The 19088-nt window shown below is 39.1% G+C and overlaps 1 long non-coding RNA gene across 1 annotated transcript; it reads left to right on the top strand.

Annotated features, from left to right (window-relative positions):
- The first annotated feature begins 2135 nt into the window (after nt 1-2135).
- LOC116922325 lies at nt 2136-12716 on the top strand. The gene is made up of 3 exons (XR_006651905.1): nt 2136-10793; nt 10852-10998; nt 11112-12716. It is a non-coding gene; the product is annotated as an uncharacterized LOC116922325 (long non-coding RNA).
- The last annotated feature ends 6372 nt before the right edge of the window (nt 12717-19088 follow it).

Below are 19088 nucleotides of genomic sequence, written 5' to 3' on the forward strand. Positions count from 1 at the left end.
TTCTTCCATCATGCAATTAATTACATAAGGGGAGACGGTTGAGAACCAGCTTCCGATTGTGGATGGGTCTGGTGTGTAGGTCCATTTGTCGTCGGTTAAGTTCATTTGAACGTCGTTGCATCGTTTTGTTTTAGCCATAATTGTGCATTCAGTTAATGATGTTTCCAGCGCAACTGTTTCGGGAACGATTATTTGTTGACCGAAGAAACCTGTCGTGATGTAGTTGATTTTCATCCATCTTCCGCAGATTGGCGCTTGGAATTTTAATTCCAGCTTTTCTGTTTGTCCATAGCATGTAATCGACTTCTTTTTGCGTTGGTTTCAGCAATGACGGGCAATTCTCGTCATTCTTTCGTAAATGTTCTCTTGCTGCTGGATTATCGCAGTTGCTGATTATAGTCTCGAATGCCAATGCAGTGGTGCCATATATTGTTGTTAGCATGAAGTACAGCAACATTTTCTGAAGATAAACTCGAATAAGTTTGATGTTGCGGACTACATGGTTGTATTTGTTCGATGAAATACTATCTGTCATAAGAAATTTCTAGGAAGACGGATTTGGTGGGAGATATGAAAAATGAGTTAGAAAGAAGGATACAATGTAGGAATGGAAAGTAATTCATATTTTCAGAAAATTTATAATGATTTTTTTCTTTTGTTTTTTCTTTTGTTTTGTTAATTTTTTTGTTTTGTTTTGTTTTATTTTGTTTAGTTTTAGTTTTTTTTGTTTTTTGTTTCTGTTTTGTATCTATATGTTTCTTTTTTGTTTTTTGTTTGTTTTGGTGTACAATTTCTCGAAGGAGTGGGGAAAAATGACAGTAAGTGAAAGGGAAATAGTGTACATAAAGATGCTGGGTCAACCGCTAGGTGTCGTGGATGTGTAGTTTGAATGGAAAAATGCAGAAATAAATTGGAACTTTTTTTTTATATCACTTAACCACGCGTGATTCAATTAATATGAGTAAAAAACTTGGTTGGGGGAAAAACATGTTATGAGTGATGAAGGGAAGAATAGTGGAGTTTGTAAATATAGTGAAGTTGTGTAAAATGTGGGTGTTAAAATGACCGCTAGATGGGGTGTGCGTGATGTTTTTGGAAGAAAAATAGGGACATACTTTTTTTTATTAAATTTAGTTATTTTAATTTTATTTGTGCTTTTTCTTAAGGATTAAATTTTTTTTCTTAAATAATATAATTTGGGAATAATTTTATGTATTTAGTCAGGGAAAATACTAATTATGGACAAAAAAATTAAAATTGGAAAAATGAAAATTAACTTGGCAACGTTGGAGCTGTCTTGCTTCTGTCTGCTTTCGTTTGGCTTCTATTCGCCATGTTTGTGTTGGTAGGGACAAGAATGTTGCGACTATTAGGGAATTGTGATAGGTATAGTTTGTGTATGTGTTCTCTGCGGAGATTTCTTTTATTTATAATGTTTCAGTTATTTATTGAGAGTGTGAGTGTTTAAGATATATTACGTCCAAAATGGTGGTGTTCGTTTGGTTAACGTTGGTGGAATTTACTGTTACATATATATATTTTTTTTTTGTATATTTTAATTGTTTATTTCTTTCTTGAATTTTAGCGTTTCGGTTTAGCGGTTGAATGAGAGTGTTACCATGAAAGGTTTTTTTTTTTGGGGGGGGGGATTGTTTTACTGTGGTTTTAATATATATATATATATTTTATTTTATTTTATATTTTAGGTTGAAAAATTTGACCGCTAGGTGTCAGTTAGTGTGGTTTTCAAGTCTGAAAGGAAAAGTAAAGTTTTTTCCTAGTTTGTACGGGTTCGTTTTTGTATATATACAGTCATGCGTGGAAGTTTCTTTAGCAGGCAAATGGGTCTATATCCTTCTATTTCTTTTTGATGGAGGGGATAGTTTGGTGCCTACCGTACCCCTTTATGCTATTCCTATTTCTCTTTCTTTGCAACCCGCGAAAAAAGTGCAAAATTAAAAGTAGGAAAATTGACTGAAACGTAGAGGAAGAGAAGAATGGAAAGAAAACGAGGGTATGGTAGGCACCATAGTATCCATTCCGTCCAAACAAAATGAAAGGATATAGACCCATTTGCCTGCTAAAGAAACTTGCAAGCATGACTGTATATACATATATATTTATATATTATTTTTTATTTATTTATTTTATTGTTATTATTGTTATTATTATTATTATTATTATTATTATTATTATTATTTCTTTTTTATTTGCCTTCTTCTTGAATGACCGTGACTTTTATCCGAGATAAACAGTCTGCGTTTTGATGTACTCTCCCTGGCTTGTATTGTATTCTAGAATTTGTACTTGCTAGCTGTATTGCCCACCAACCTAGCCTTCCATTATTATCTTTTTGATTTTGTAGCCATTGAAGAGGGCTATGGTCGCTGATGAAGAAAAAAGGTTCGTCAAGAAGGTAGTGAAAGATTTTATGGCAAAGATCACTGCGAGGGCTTCTTTTTCTACGGTAACGTAATTTAATTCTGGTTATCTGAGCTGTCTACTGGCATACGCAATGACTACTTCATTCCCGTCTTGAATTTGAGACAATATCGCCCCAATTCCATAATTACATGCGTCAGTAAAAAGAAAAAATTGCTTTCTAAAGTCGGGATATGCCAGAATAGGCTTAGTTGTAAGGCATGTTAGGAGGTTCTCAAAAGCTACCTGATCTTCGTCAGTCCAAACGAAAGGTTCTTTTAAAGCTAATTTATGAGTTTTCTTTGTTAGTGGCTGGGCAATCAAACCCAATCCTTTAATAAAACGTCTATAGTATTCTGCTAGTCCCAAAAAAGATATGATGTCGTCAGCTGACTGAGGAACTGTATAATTAAGAATTTTATCAATTTTTGCGGGATCTGGTGCGATGCCTTCTTTAGAAATGATATGGACTAAATAATTTACTGAATGTTTAATAAACTGGCATTTTTTGAGCTTAAGTCTAAGGTTAGCGATTACTTTGCGAATACTTTGCGTATGTCTTCTAAATGGGCTTCGAATGTGTCTGAAAAAATTATGACATCATCCAAATAAACTAATGCTTTCTTTCCTAAGACGTCTCTTAGAACGTAATTCATTGTTCTTTGAAATGTTGCCGAAGCGTTCCACAATCCAAAAACCATTCTTTTAAATTAGTATAAATTATTTTCTACGATAAATGCCGTTTTTTCTTTAGCTGAATCTTCTAGTTCTATCTGCCAGTAGCCAGATGCTAGGTCAAGAGTCGTAAAAAACTTTTTTCCCTGTAGTTGATCGAGAGTGGTATCATTTCTTGGTAAAGGGAATGAATTTTTTACCGTGACGCTGTTTAATTTACGATAGTCTACGTAAAATCGTAAACTTCCGTCTTTATTTTCCACGAGTACAACAGGTGACGCCCAGGGAGAGGTAGATAACTCGGCGATGTCTTTATCCAACATCTCCTTAATTTGTCTTCTTAACTCTTCCTGATGCTTCCTTGCTGCTCGATAGGGTCTAAGTCTGATAGGGCCTCTTCCTTGGGTGTCTATACTATGCTTAATTAAACGGTATAGAGTGGTTCGAGGTTGCCATCTTGGATAGTTATTTCTCCCAGTTTGGTGCAGCCTCAAACAAAAAAGCATTGGCAATTTTAGTATTTTTGGTGGGAAACTAATGAAAGTGAACAATTTTTGTAATGGGTGTAGTTTACAATGCCAAGTTAGTTACAATAATGATTACTTACATTACAATAATGCCAAGTTAGTTTACAACGAGCAAATTGCAAGAGAGTCATTTCTGAAGAAGCTTAGTGATGAAGGACACTATTCACCGTTTAAATATTCCGATTGTGGTTTCGTCATTTCAAAGGAATATTCTTTTATTGGTGCAAGTCAATACTGAAATTATAATTATTTAACGCACTGGCCACTTTCACTATTTTATCTACGAAACATATTTCATCCTCGTCCGTGAAAAACATTTCATGATGTAACGGTCCACTCAAAATTGAAAAACGTTGTTTTAATGTGCCAATCACCCTTTCCGCATGAATTCTTACTTTAGAGAGTGTGCGAGACTCTCTAACTAGATTTCAAAGCAATCAATAATTGAGATGCAGCGCTCAAAATGTTCACGAAAAACCATCGGAAGTGTAGCTTTTACTTCTCGTTCCCCCGGCCAAAATAGAAATGTTGGTACGAATACTTGATACATGCCTGTGACCCAAATGTGCACATATTTAGAGACGGTAGACTTTGCTATGTTAAATCGATGTCCAAGATCTTCAAGCCTGAGATTTAAACGTAATTTTACTAGGGTTAGGACAAACTGTTGGAAATGCGTAAGGACTTCTAGTGGATGTGGTTTCGGAGCAGATTGTTCGATGAAGTCAAATAAGGCAATTAATTTTTCATAGGAGTCGATGCCAATGTAAAACTTACAACGCTTGTCATTATTAATAATGAATTTACTTATATCAATCTGTAAACTGACAGTTGGCTGGCACTATTTATCTAAAATTAACAATGCCTTTTTGTTTGAGGTTGCACCAAACTGGGAGAAATAACTATCCAAGATGGCAACCTCGAACCCCTCTATATCCTAATTGAGAATCTGTTGAAGCGAAAATGTCTTTGAAATCGTTTAATAATTTAATTAAAGGTTTTTTATATTGAAATTCTACGTTAGACATGTAAGTGTCGATTTCTGCTTGTTCTTCATTTGGCATTGTGTCATTTTCATCTTTTACGTCAATTTTTCCAATTAACTGACAAGCTGTTTCGACATTGCCCAATAAAATTCCACGCGGTAAATTAATGAGTTTACTTGAAATATAACGAATCAGCAAATTGTATTCCCCTTTATCATTTGTCTCGCCTAAAAATTGATCTACTGTAATTCCCTCCGGAAGCTCTTTGCTAGGAGTAAACAGAAACGGAAAGCCAGGAAGCAATTGATATTGTGACCTACTCATTCTGGCTTTAATGACCATGCAAGTCGATGGAAACGTCGTCATCTTTTTGACTTAGGTCATTAAATTATTGCTTGAATAAAGAGGTGCTCTTCCTGCTTTGTCTCTCGTCAAAAAAATAGTCTTAGTTCACCCACATAGTACGAACTCATGTTTAAAAGCAACTTAATGCTTCAGAAATGCATGCTTCAGAAATTCCGCTTGTAATAACAAATTCTTGTTCAAGTATATATTCTCCATATTGGACAGGTAGCTTTACCTTCCCTATGGTCTGTAATTTTCTATTCTGTACGTCAAATAAATCTGTGTCGGTCTCAGCACTGGCCAGTTGCATTTCCGACGGTAATAATCTATAAACTTTTTCGTGTAAAAGGCTACTTGGAGCGCCTGTATCAAACAGCGCATCAAATTGAATCTTATGAATCAAAAAAGAAATACGGGGTGCTGAACTATTTTGAATAATTTTAATGTGAGAAATCTGCCGGGTTTTTCCATAAAAAGAGGTTTGACTACCAACTGACCCAAAGCTGCAGTTGGTACCTAAGCGTTTCCCTGTCCATGAGATGGATCCGGAATATTAGGCTTTTGCTGCATTTGTCTATGGATGCATTCATTCGCTCTATGTCCTATCTGCTGACAAGAATAGCATTTGAGGGGCTGTCGCATATCTGTATTTTGTTCTCGATTGTTTCTACAATCCCTTTTTACGCGGCCTTTCATGCCACAAGCATGACAGGTCTGAGCGTGGGGAATATTGAGATGTGAAGAAGGGTAGCAGTGGAGGGTTATTAATCGGGTACCTGTTTGGAAGGTTGCTCACAAAATGGGGAGGTGGAGTATTGTAATTTTGTGGAGTATTGTAATTTTTTCTGTATTGATTTTAACCATTGCTTGTTTGGTATGAATTTGCTTGTCTATTATTGGAAAATCTGGTTCTATTACGATCACTGTTTTCTATCAATCGAGTCATTGCTTTTTCCAATCTTTCTACCTAGTCTGCGCTAGCAGGTCTCTGGGGGTTTCCATCTTTTTCAGGGACCTTTTGGGGATACCTGGTACCTGTCGCGAGGGTATTTATGGTTTCAGGTAGTTTCTCTATGGCTTTTAATATTTTAATACTGGTGGAGTTGTTTTCTACTGCGTTTATAAATTCTCTTTTGTCTTTTCCTTCTTTTTCTCCATCCAGACATAGAGCGTATTTATTGATTTCGGCAACTAAGGCTTCGTATGTAGTGAAAGGTTTGTAGCGGACTTTGTTTCTATGAGTTTTGTCTAATCCTTGAAGAAATTTTTGACACAGCATTTGGAGTCGTGTTGTTTCATCAGTTTTTGTTTCATCTTCCCCCTTGGGGTATCCATGTTCTAAAATATTTTTGAGGCGGAAACCATAGTCAAGAATAGCTTCGCCTGGATGTCGTTTTACTTCTTCAAGTTGGGTTTGGAAAAAGTTTTGATTTTCGTTTCCATGGAAACGTTCTTGTACCTATTACTTCTTTATAATCTTGAGTGACGCTTTCTAGGATATTTTGTAGAATATCATAAGCAGAGCTGGCCATTTTGGTCACCAACATATTAATTTTTTCTTTTTCTTTCCAGTTGGACATAGCGACAATATTTTCGAATAGTTTAATCCAGCGATCGAAACGAGTTGATGGTCCTCCCGTAAAATTTTGCAGTTGGATGAGCATAGTTTGCGCGCGTTGTCCTTTTTGTAATTCTTGCAGATCTCCTATTATAGGGATGACATTTGTCACCAATGAATACTGAAGTGGATCCATTTTTATTGTTTGTTTTCTGTGGAATTGCTTGTTGTTTTCTGTTGGCGTCGATTGCGCGACGGGTGGCACTGGCTGCTTTGTTTTGATTGAAGTTGCGTTAAGTCTCCGCTTGGTGGTGTATGTGGTGTTGTGTGGAATTTGCTGACTGTCTCGTTTATCTGTAGTTTGTTTGGATTTTACTCCGCCAGAGGGTGGTTGTGTGTATGCCTGCTGTGCTGTGAGAATGGGGCTGAGGCTTTCGCAGCTGCTTTGACTTGCACTGTGTTGTCGGATCGAGACTTTTAGCTGCTGTGCCGTGAATTGTACCGTGTTTAGTATTGCTTCCGGAAGATCCGCTAGGTTTTCCAGGTGTGAGAGGAGATTTAAAACTAGTTGGTGGGTTAGGTCTGGAACGGCTGCAAGGTTGACTAGGCGCCGTAATAGGGATGGGAGTTGAAGAAAATCGTAGATGAATGTCGTTGAGTGAGCTGTGCAAATTTTTTCTACGAGGCCCAAGGATAGGTGATGGAGAATGCCGTGAGGAATTGGATGCTGTTTCTTCCTGCTGCTCTGAGTCTTCGCTGGAGTCAGCGTCTTGATGAAGTGAGTGTAACGATTGGCTTCGTTCAAAAATTTGAGGGTCACTGTCTGATTTTTTAATGTGTGCTCCGTGTAGTCCGTCAAGCGATCGACAAAGATTTTGATAATTGATGCAACGGCCGTAAGGGGCGTGTATGGTCTAACGGTTGATTTAGAAGGGAATTAATTTCTTCTAGAAACGGCAATAGGTTGGGCAATGGTTTTAACGGTTTCGGGTCTGATAGTTGGGGATAATGGCTGATTTTTTAAATCGCGCTATCGGATAATTTTGTTCGTGAACCGGTAAAATTTGCTTGGATTGTAAGGCTTTCTTGAGTGCAAATAGGGCTAGCCGTAAATGTTCTACAGGTAATGGGGAATGCGGTTGGTAATTGACAGGGTGGGTTAATAACGGCGCGTGCTTCACATATATCTGTAGTATCGACGCGTTGATGTTCATTTAATGAGCTAAGTAAAGTGCTGTCAAAATTAAAGTTGCTAGAATTAGGCTAGGGTAAAGGTTCCGGAATGTAACTTTATTTATTTCAGTGGCTGTCGGTTGAATTATAAAGGTTATCTTAGGGTCATTAACTACAGGAAGGGAGAAGGGGAGTTGTGGAGAAGAGCCCTGTAATAAAACGCGTGACAGTTTTTCACTGTCACTTTCAAAATCTGAAGTAGATGGGGACTGCCGAAGCCAGTCAATAGTGCAAGCAAGAAGTGAAGGACTATTACTAAAAGATGTCTTAATATCTTCCCACTTAAAAGATTTTGGTTTCATAATAGTTTTATAATTTTTTAACCCATGCTGTAATAACTTAGCTGTTTTAAGGCTAACAGTTGAACGAGTAGATCTCTTTTGGTGAGGAGATGGTTCAGATACATCAAGATTTACTTTAGCGACAGGTACAGAAGTAAGATTATCAAAGGTGGGCGAAAAGGGTTCAGATCCGTGACGGACAGTACTCTATTGAATTACTAACAATTTTAGGCTTAGCACCCGTATACAATGACATTGTGGATAAGTTCAATACCGCTGCCACCAGATGTAAAGGGATCATGGATTTACTCATTCTTCCCCTTATGGAATAATTAAATTAAAACCGATTTAAATAAATAAAAAGGAGACGGCTGATCCACAATGCAAATGTATTGTTTACTAAGTCTAAGTCTACAATTATAAGTTAAATGAGGTGTGACATACCAATTAGGAACAGTTGAACGATGGGAGATGGAATACCTGGTTCACCGAATTAAGTTAACTGAACTAAACTGGTACTTTGAACAGAGCTGTTAAGTCGCAGAGCTCGAAGGGAGCTGTGCTAGCTAACGGAACTGTCAGAACAAACAGAACTATACTATGAGAGGAAAGTCACGGCCTTTTATATGGAAAAGATGCGGCCGTGACCTGAATAAAGAAAACAATAGGGAAAGAAGGCTCCGTGCAAAAGCCCCCCCCCCCCGACTCGAGTTGACAGTTCTGTAAACTCACTTAAGTCGAATTTTAGGGAGGGTAAAGGGTAATATAGGGAGTTTGAGGTATAAATTAGTATTTAATAGTCCTGTGTTAAAGCCACCCTCGAACTGTGGTGACAGTTCGGACAGGTCACTTAAGTAGGGTTTAAGTGAATAATCAGTAAAAATATTTCTATATCTACGGTTATTTATGCATTGTGATCTTAATCTAAAAAGGGTAGAATGTTCTGGCGCGTGCGGTGCAGGTGCATGAATATTCTAGGCGTGGGAACAGGTAAGAAGATGTTCGGGGAGTTTCCGGCTAGACGAGGGTGCTTCCGTGTTAGTCGGCTGATGTAAGAATATGTCTTCAGGCGGTGCAGGTGTCTTTTGGGGAGTCGATGGGAAAAAGGTCTATTTTGTTGCTGCTTGCAGTCTTATGGTAGGTTCAAGTGGAGGCTGTGTGACGAGGAATGTGGGGGAGATAAAGTGAGGGAGCCATGCTTGCAGAATAGAAATTCTGTTACAAAAGCAAGACCAAATGACGAGGCCTTTAACGTTTTGCACAATTTATTCTCTGTTAATTCCACCACAATAAAAAATATCCACGTATTTTTCTTACTTGCAACTCTTTAATGATTATTAGGAATATCGGCTTACAATCGATTTACTGGGAAAAACTAGCATTTTGTTTATTACCATTCTTTTGTAATTTTCTGAAACCTAAACTGACTGAAAAGTGTTGCATCACTTATTCACCCTGTTTAGGATAAATTGCTAAAGTAGAATAGGGGATTCGGGGAAAATATCAGATAATACGATACAGGTATCAATTCAACTTCTAGTAAAACACGACTTTTTAAATGGTCAAGTTGAATGGTAGGCCTACATAAATGTAAAAGCGGGCTCGGTGCCACTCAACGTAAGCGACGTTACAACATGTAAAAATCTAAATTTCCCTCAACAGAAATATAAAGATTGTAAGCATAAATCTACAATACAATGGCTTCGGGGTTTTAAGTTACATAACCTTTGTTGAATTTTTATGTGGAAAGATTCGTTTCGTTGTAGAGCGGGACCACGTACAGGAACCCTATGATATCCTCGTTTATATAGTATGTGACAAATATATTACCAAAATATGTTAACGCACTGTTAATTTTATTGTTACGGTTTTCGTCGGTTAGGGGTAACGAACATCGAGTGGGGTTTGTGATATTCGCAAAGGTAATCTCTGGTTAACAGTTTTCATTCAAAAAAAAAACTATCAAAAATCGTTATCAGGGTACGGTTTCCGCAAAGGTACGCTTAGTTGACGATTTTCGTCGGTTTTTGCCTGCGACAATCAGTGGGTGTTAATGATTTTAGTTGTTTTTCTTGAGTAATCTTGCTTGCCAAGGCTACCTCTAGAGACGCTTACTAAAAATTAAAGTGTACCTAGTTTACTGTAGTTGCATGTTCGTGGGCTTCGAGTCTTTGACGTTATGCTTTTTTGGTTTACTATCTCACAAATTCTTGGATTGTTTAATAAGCCTGATTGCGCTATACTAAACTTAGTACTGGTTCTGATGGATAATTTGTATCGCCTGTCTGCCTTTCACACTGTTACTGCCCACACGTTTGTCCGAGGGGTTGTCGACTCGTAAGAATCATCGTACACCCTCGGAAAAGTAGGCAAGAATCCCGAAGAATCCCAAGAATTCCTCAAAAATCCTTAATAATCCCAAGAATATCTAAAAACTCCCAAGAATCCCAAGAATTAGAAGAATATCTCCTACGTTGGGGAAACCGACTAAAACTTCAGAACATGTCTTCTTTGTTTTCAATTAGATAAAATATTATCACCTGTTTGATGAAGCAGTCGAACTCTGCCATATGTAAATGTCAGATTAAAGCTCAGAGAGATAGTAATGGACACTGGAAGATTTCTAATTATACAAAGCATGTCCAGCAGATACATCTCAGTAAACCAAATAATATTTCTGCGAAAAGTGCCAGTGATGGAGACCTGAGAAATTTCTTGACTGTTCAAAATGGTACTTCTTCTACTGATGATGACCGGCCAAACTCAGGTATAAATTCTGACATGAAATCTTCAATATTTGTGTAACACCTTTATACGTCTTGCAGCTTGCAATGGAAACGATCTGAACACTCCCATTCCACAGCAGTTGGAATTTGTAATAGTCGAAGTGCATAATCCTAGCATAAAGAACATCCAACAAGAGACTACTGTAAGCATGGATTCATCTGTATCTACATGTATGATCGAATCAGGTAATTTTTGTATTCATCATATTTTGTTTATGTTATGCTATTTACTCGTATTTGCTTCATGAATTGTTTTTTCCCATCTGAAAATTGGAATTATGAATATGTTTTCATTTTAGATGTTCTCCAACAACAGACTGCTGAAACACCCTCAGGTGAAACTTCAACCAAGGCCTCATCGTCGTTCATGTATCTTTCCAGTTTCGATGGAGCCCAGAGACAGACAGAAACTGCTTCCATGTCTTTCACACATCCAGGTATTTCCTTTAGTACAGTGACGCGATTTTTGAAAACCCAAAATATCTTACCGTTTGCTAACAAATTGCCAGTCCTGCTCATATTATAAATCTTATAAAAAACATGGGTGTTACCAAAGACAAGCATGGATTGCGAGATGGAGATTTAGAACTCATTGATAAGATGAATAATGATGCTGTAACTCGTCTGTGTAATCCCCGGTTAACCGAATTGTTGGGTATTGTCTCTGGGTCGGAAGCGACACGGTTTTATCTCAATCTTATGGACAGAGTTACTTCCAGTTTCCTAAACAAGAAATTAGAGCCATTAGAACGAGTGTACCGTCTGTGGTACTGTGTATTTTGTCTCAGATACTGGCGTTATTGGTTGTCCTGCGATGACGTATATCCTTTAACGAAGCATTTCATCACGCTGAACGCTTACTTGTGCATCGAAATCAATGCTCATTCATTGGTAATGTTAATTTTAAGATTACAAGAAAGCGGGACCCCTGAACTATTTATGCCATGGCTGTTTTCAAGCCAGCCTTGTGAATCCTATTTCAAAGCAGCACGATCGTTCACTCCTGTTGGCAGTAGTCAATTAACTTTTACTTTACAAGATTTTCTGTACAATCGATGTCGCAAAATTGATGTTCAATTGCAATTAATTTCATCGTCTAAATCAGATGGTATTAGATTGCCCAGAATTGAAAAAAAACCTTAAACGCTTTGGGGGGAGCGGCGAGAGTTATTTTTGTAAATCTCTTCCGTCCATTGAAGAAATAGAAGCGACCATCTTAAGAGCCAAATAAGATTCTAAATCGACCATGGTTAGCATGGGAGTCATTGTTTCAGATGCCGAGTGTTTCAATTTAGACAATCGGTTAGCTTGGAAAATGAATCAGGCAGTACGTCAAAACGAACTCAGCAATGAGCTTGATGTTGACGAGGAATGTGAAAGTATTGAAAATAAGGGAAATGACTTTTTGGACGAAGTAGATAGTTTTGATGCAAGTGTTCTTACTTCTATCAGTAATGCCGATTTTAAAGACTATAGGGAGATTCTTAAGCGTCACATTGTCTCTAATTGCAACGAACTCGGTAATAAAAATTTCGGTCGTCCTCGATTTGGGCCTTTGTGCGACCCGACCCATTTAATCGAATCTAGTCCATTTGTTTTACTCACCAGCGATGATGGAAGCCAAAAAGTGATATAAAATTAACTGTTGTATGGTTCTGTGAGAATGGTGTGCGCAAACAAAGTAATGATCGTCTTACAAGGGTAACTCAAAGCTCTAATTTTCTTTTAAGTCGACAGTTAATTGTTCGCTCGGTTTCTAAGCAGAAAGTCAGAATTGGTGATTGGTGCATTTTTAAATGTGAAAAAAAGGAAATAAAAAAAGTAAAGCAATGGTAGGGCTGCCAATGGGGACATTGCCTATTTCATTATATTAAACACGTTTGTCTTCTCTCTAGTGCAGCAACTTACACCTTTGTTAAAAATGGATATATTTAATAAATATTGAAGAATTCTATTTCTAATGAATTCTGCACTAGAGAGAAGACAAACATGTTTAATATAATGAAATAGGCAATGTTTCAAAAGGCGCAAATTTGTAAAAATTGTGAATTTCAATCACAAATTTAATATATAAATAATTGCCTAATCTAGATGAATTAGGTATTTAAGGATAGGGAATTAAATTAAGCTTAAATGAAATCAATATCTGGATTGATTGGTAATTTTATAGATAACGAACGAAAAACCCCAATTTTTACTATACCCCCGAGAGGCGAGGGGCCTCCTATACTAGCGAACCTGGCGGGGAATCTTGGGACCCTTTACTGAACACTTGCCGGTCTTGGGGATAGCTGAGAGTGTACCTTTCCTATTATATCGTGAGCTATCGCTGAATAAAATACCTATCAGAAACCACGACTCATTATCTAAATTGATAATTTTTCTTAAGAAGCGCTAGGAGGCAGTAGAAGTCGTAGTAATTGGCAGGATCTCTATAACTGTAAAGAAAATAAACTCAATCTCTCTAATAAACTCATTAAGATAAAAAAAAAATTTCCCCTGAGCATTTTGCTGTAAATTCGTTTCACTTTCCTAGCCGGACCCATGCGCTTGCTTGGGAGTCCATTTGTCGATGGCATGGAAGGTCACTTGTCGCCGACAGTTCTACAAAAAAAAATAAAGAAGTCCAAACATCGCTGGCACGGGAGTCCGTTTGTCGATGGGATGGAAGTCCCTTTGTCGCTGGCATAGGGATCACTTTGCAAGAGGTCACCGACTGTTTTCCAGGGTGAACCTCGAGAAATTTTCTGTATTTGCCTGATTTCCGTGATTTCCGTAAATTTCCGGAATTTCTAGTTTTTCCCAAAATACCATAAATTTCCGCAATTGACGTACTTTTCCCTAAATTTCCGCGGTTTCCCTATTTTTCTGTGATTTCTCTATTTTTTCGCGATTTCTACTATTACCCACCAGATAAACCAAGAGAAAATGGCAGCAAATTAAAGAAAATGATTTTATTTTATTTACAATGTCAAGCCACATTTATTGTAAAAAAATCGGAGTAGGCGGGCAGAGTAAGGCATAATCGGGGTTGTAATCGGAGCAATCGGGTCGAAATTCTCGGTCCATTAGGTTTTACCACAAATTGATTGGTTGAAATTGTGGTTGCATCGCTGATTACGTACCCTGATTGGGCCCGAAAGCCCAGCCCGATACCCGGAAATATGAATCCCGATTGGCAAATAAGTGCCCCGATTGGCTTGTGGTTGATCCCTAGTTGTTATATCTTAGTTGTTTAAGGATAGTGATCATATGAAACGCCAGATTTAGTCCATTTTTCCTCAAAAGACAAAAAACGTTCAATTCAGATTTTTCATAGCGCCATTAAGTCTTTACGTCGTCTGCTATATTTGTTATCTAGCGACTACAAAGCTGCCATATAGCTACATTACAAAAGAATGCTTGCTAATAATGGCGTTTTCAGAGTCATAGACCCCTGGTTACTCCACTATGGCTATTTTCCCTCTCAAAAAACGGGTACCTCTTGCGATGATTACTATACAAAAAGACGAGGGTTTGCGTCGGGGCGGTCGCGGCGAAAGAGTGATTTTCCGCCCGGTGGGGGTGCCTCTTGCGGGTTTGTTGTTTCACTCCACGCAGATTTGCCGCTAGATGGCAGCCCATACCAAGATGGTAATCGATAGGTGGTAATCCCCATACCAAAGCAATAAATGGAATTTAAATAACAGGAATTAATAGCCTTTGCAAAGAGCTATTCATTTATGTAAAAGTTATTAGTTTTATTCTTATAGCTTTCCCGTGAAAAAATACTTAAACATTGCGTTTTACTGGGGAGATGGGGGATTACCTGAGACCCAATAAACTGCACCGACCTACCGGATATGTGGTAAAATTTTAAATAATTCGTTACGAGAAAACTATCGGTCCAAAATTTATAAATTTTACATAAATGGATAGCTCTTGGTAAGGGCTGTCTATTTTGGTATAATCTATGAACAAATATTAATAGGGAAAAAAGATTTAAAAAAGAAATAGAATTTTTACATATGTCTATAGACGTGACTCGGATGCTGAGTTGCATGTATTTGCATATCCAACTGGTTTTTTGCTTCTCAAGCCTTATGGAGAGAACCTCAAATTGAATCATTAAAAATACTAATACTCTATTTCAATTTGAAATCTTCTGGAATTAAGTTCGTTATAAGGATTTATAATACACTACATAATTTTTTATCGCTATAACCTCTACTTTATTTATGAAAATTAATAGACCTCTTGCAGAATGCGGATAGCAGGATTCCTGTAGTCCGGCAATGTCTCTATCCGCCATCTTAGGAAAACCACACCCTTTTTTAAACAGGGTCTCTTATGGGATTATTTTTTCTAGTTGAATAATTTCTAAAGTGGTTAGTGATAGAAAATAGTTAGACAACAGTTAATAAACTAGATTATTCAGATTAAATTTAGAATATAAATTTTTTACCGTAACTATTTTTGAAGTAATTTTAATTTAACGTTTTGTAGATGTCGTCTGCTTTTGTTTATAGGTTAACAACAAAAACAATATTGGTAATCTTCTTATTTTTTACTATTTAATTACTTTACAGAAATGGATAGCCCTCGCTAAGAGCTATCCATTTATGCAAAATTTTTATATTTTGGAGTTATAGATTTCCCACAAAAAAAATTATTTACATTACATGAGGTATTGGGAGTTGGGGAGACCTGCCAAACCGTACCGAACTAAGTGATAAATGGCAAATCGGTTTAGTACTTCAATAAGTACTTTTGTAAGCCATTATTTTACAGAAATGGACAAATATTATCAAAATATAACCATTTCTGTAACCCATATAGCACATTTCTGCCGTCGGATGTCCGAATCATGGCCGAACATCCGTTAGATATCTATGTACTCAATGGGTAGTTCCAGGGATGTCCGTCGGCTAGTCACCTTGGACGTGCAATGGATGTGCGAAAATTATATTCTACGGACCTCCTTCCAACAGCCAAGAAGATTTTTAATTGTTTTATTTAAGGATACCCTTCGAACCAATCGGGGCGCTTTTTTGCAAATCGGGTTTCTCATTTCGGGCCATCGAGGCGTGGCTCAGGGTGGAAAATTCTTCTCCCCGAATTCAATTGGGGTTTGCAATCAATTGGATTGCAATCAATCGATTCATCAATGACAAAAACATTATCGATTGACTGTTTCACCCGATCTATCCGATAACAACCCCGATAATACCTCGTTCTACCCGCTTGCCCTGATTTTTACTCTGAAACCGAAAGAACGGCGTTTTTTTTTATTGCTTCGGGGTTAACCTCAGATTTTTCCCCGCACCGCCCCGGTTAAAAAAGTGGCACCTCAATTCAACCCCGAATGCACTTTATCGGTGCGGGGCGGTTAACTCGATTAGAACTAATTGGGGCCGATCACTAAGTTTCATTATTAATTGTCAAAATGTCTTTGTTTCCAAAAGGGGAAAACTTAACCGTGTTCAAATTTTACCCTTGGACATATTTTTATTTTAAGTCCAGCATTTAATACGAAAAATTGAAAAAATAAAGGAGAATTTATCTATAGAGTTGGCTAACGTCCGAAGTTGCCAGTTCGATGAAATTGTGAAAAAAAAATTGGACACGAACTAGTAACAGTTCTTGCATGGCGGCTTACGGAGTTTCGCCCGTTGTCGTTTTAGTTTTAATTTTTTCCATTGAAATTATCTTCCGTTCCATTCATAATTGGATCACGAAATTCCTTCGTTATCAGGTAATCTTGTAATTTTTATTTGACCTCGATATAGACTGTACTTTATTTATTATTAATTTTTTTGTAGACGTGTTTACTTTCTGTAGCAGACAAAAATGGATGTTGTAGAGGAAACTGATATGATGGACGGCATCGAAAAAGCTCAAGTGTTTTACAACAATTCGATTTTATGTTCGAAAATGATGAATAATACATCTATAGATTTGCACAGTGGTTAGTTTATTGAGGGGTTTCCGGAAGGGGAATAAACATGTATGGGATAGGTGCATTTTAAAATATTAATAAAATTACATAAATAAAATAAATGGGAAAGAGTCTACTATTCTACTGGGTAGGGAGTTTCTACGGGAAGAGGCGGGATATCCTCAGCTTCGGGGTTTGGTGCACCATGATGGAAATGGGCACACACCATATCCATTGATCCCTGGATCGCTGCCAATCGGGCCCTGAATCGAAAGGCACTCCAGGATCTTCCGTTGATTCCAAGAATCGAACGGATTTCGTCGTTCCTGGGGTACCATGATCCAAGAGACCCGACAACCAGGGGGAGAATCCTCCCATGCGAAGAATATTTATCATATTTCCGCTGGTAGGCATTCTCCATACTCCCTGGTTGGTCATAGCAGACCACGACGTCGACCATCACCCGGGAACCGGATAGTTGAAATTCAACATCCGGTATTAACCTTTGCCCGGGGATGGCATTGTTGTTGTGACGTCGTGTCCCTGCTTGACTAGCAGCGACTCCAAGAGATCTTGGATGGTGTTGTGCCTCTTGGTGGCGAGCTGGAGACCTTCTTCACAGTGGTTAAGCACATGAAACCAGGTCTCGTTTTCCTTTCCGCATCGGCGGCAACTCGTATCTTGCTCCTGTGAGCAAAACCACGAGTGCCCCCGAAGAGGAGGGATGTCGAGCCGGGCCCTGTGAAGATATCTCCAGTCTCGGAAGGAGAGGGGCGTACGGCAGGATACCAGGCGAGCCATGTCTTTCGACTTGTCTTCCAGGGAGAGGCCAGTGGCAACTACTCCCTGGTGGCTCTTGTCGGAAATCAGGTCCCTGGTATAGCGCTGCCGAGCTACTTTCCGAAGTCCTCGGACTGCCTTGACTGGGCTTACGGAGACGTCATCGGCGACAATTCTTAGATTTTCGTCGCCGGATACATCAATCCGCACTCCCAGTCGTTTGGCAGCTTGGCGGGCAAGAGTCCAAAGATTGGACACTGCCTCCGCGTACCTCAGTCTGTAGAGCACCCCATCCACGGATCCCGAAAGATATTCCCCAACTGGCAACACTCCTGGATGCTCGTTTCTGAACCCTCGCCGGATGGTGTCATGGAGCTGCTCTCGGCATATGTTCCTCACTGTAGGGTCTCTACAAGTGAGGAGCTGAGCAGCCCTGGCGATGGTCCAGATATCGGCATCATCAGTGAGGCGGCATGTTCCTAGGCCCCCAACCCGCCGGTCCGCGTAGAAAAACGGGACCGTTGCGTGATTGGGAAGGTTGCAAATAAGGCCTAGAAACTTCCTACACTCAGTGTCCAGCTGGGTAAGACAGTCTTTCAGGACCCGACCCGAAGCGAGGTGATGGGAAAGGGAGGGAAGAAGGTGGCTACGGAAGATTTCAAGTTTTTGCCATAGTGCGAGGTGGGAGGCGGCAATCTTGTCGAGGTTAGGGATAAGGTCAGTTGGTGGTCGAAACCGCAATTTTCCTCCGATCGGTGTACCAAGATATGTTTCTTGGTCGTCTGGACCCAAGCACCGAATTAATTGATCACCAATTCGGCACTGGGCGTCAGACGGCTTTGTCGAAGACTAGGCAAGCACACTTCCCGGCATTAAATTGCAGCCTCAAGGTGTTTGCGGTGAGGGTAAAAACGTTTAAAATGTTTTGGAGCTCGGAGGGAGAATTTGTAACCACGGCAATGTCGTCAGCATATGCCGTGGTTTTCACGAGCGAGCCAAAAATTAAAAATCCGGGGTTAATATTGGACTTTCCGGCCCTGACGAGGGGTTCGGAAGCCAGGTTAAAAATAGGGGAACTAAGAGCGTCACCCTGGCGAACACCTGCTGTCGGGAAAATGCGGATGGATTCTTTCCCAACGGCAAAATCCATCCGATTTCCCGAATATATGTTCACCAGGATGCGCCGGAGGTCCTCTGGTATTGGAAGTGATGTGAACAGCTCATTCAGAACGGCGTGAGGCACAGATCCAAACGCGTTGCACATGTCCAGCCATGCAATAGACATGTGCTTTCGTTTGGTCTTTGTCTCCTCGACAACCGTCTGTAAGAGCTGTGTATGTTCCTGAATACCATGGACCCCCGGGAGGAAACCCTTTTGCTCGGGAGATAACCAGCCAAGGTCTGAAGCGACTTGCGTTATTCTCTGGTTGATCACTCCCGAGAACAGTTTGTAAATGGTAGGAAGAAGGGATATTGGTCTAAAGTTGGAATAGTCGCTAGTGTCCCCTTTCTTGAAAATGGGGAAAGTTCGCGAAGGCACAGTGGAATGATATTCGACTGTGGTGCGGGAGACCCGAGT

Source organism: Daphnia magna, linkage group LG10 (genome assembly GCF_020631705.1).
Source record: "Daphnia magna isolate NIES linkage group LG10, ASM2063170v1.1, whole genome shotgun sequence".
NCBI lineage: Eukaryota > Metazoa > Arthropoda > Branchiopoda > Diplostraca > Daphniidae > Daphnia > Daphnia magna.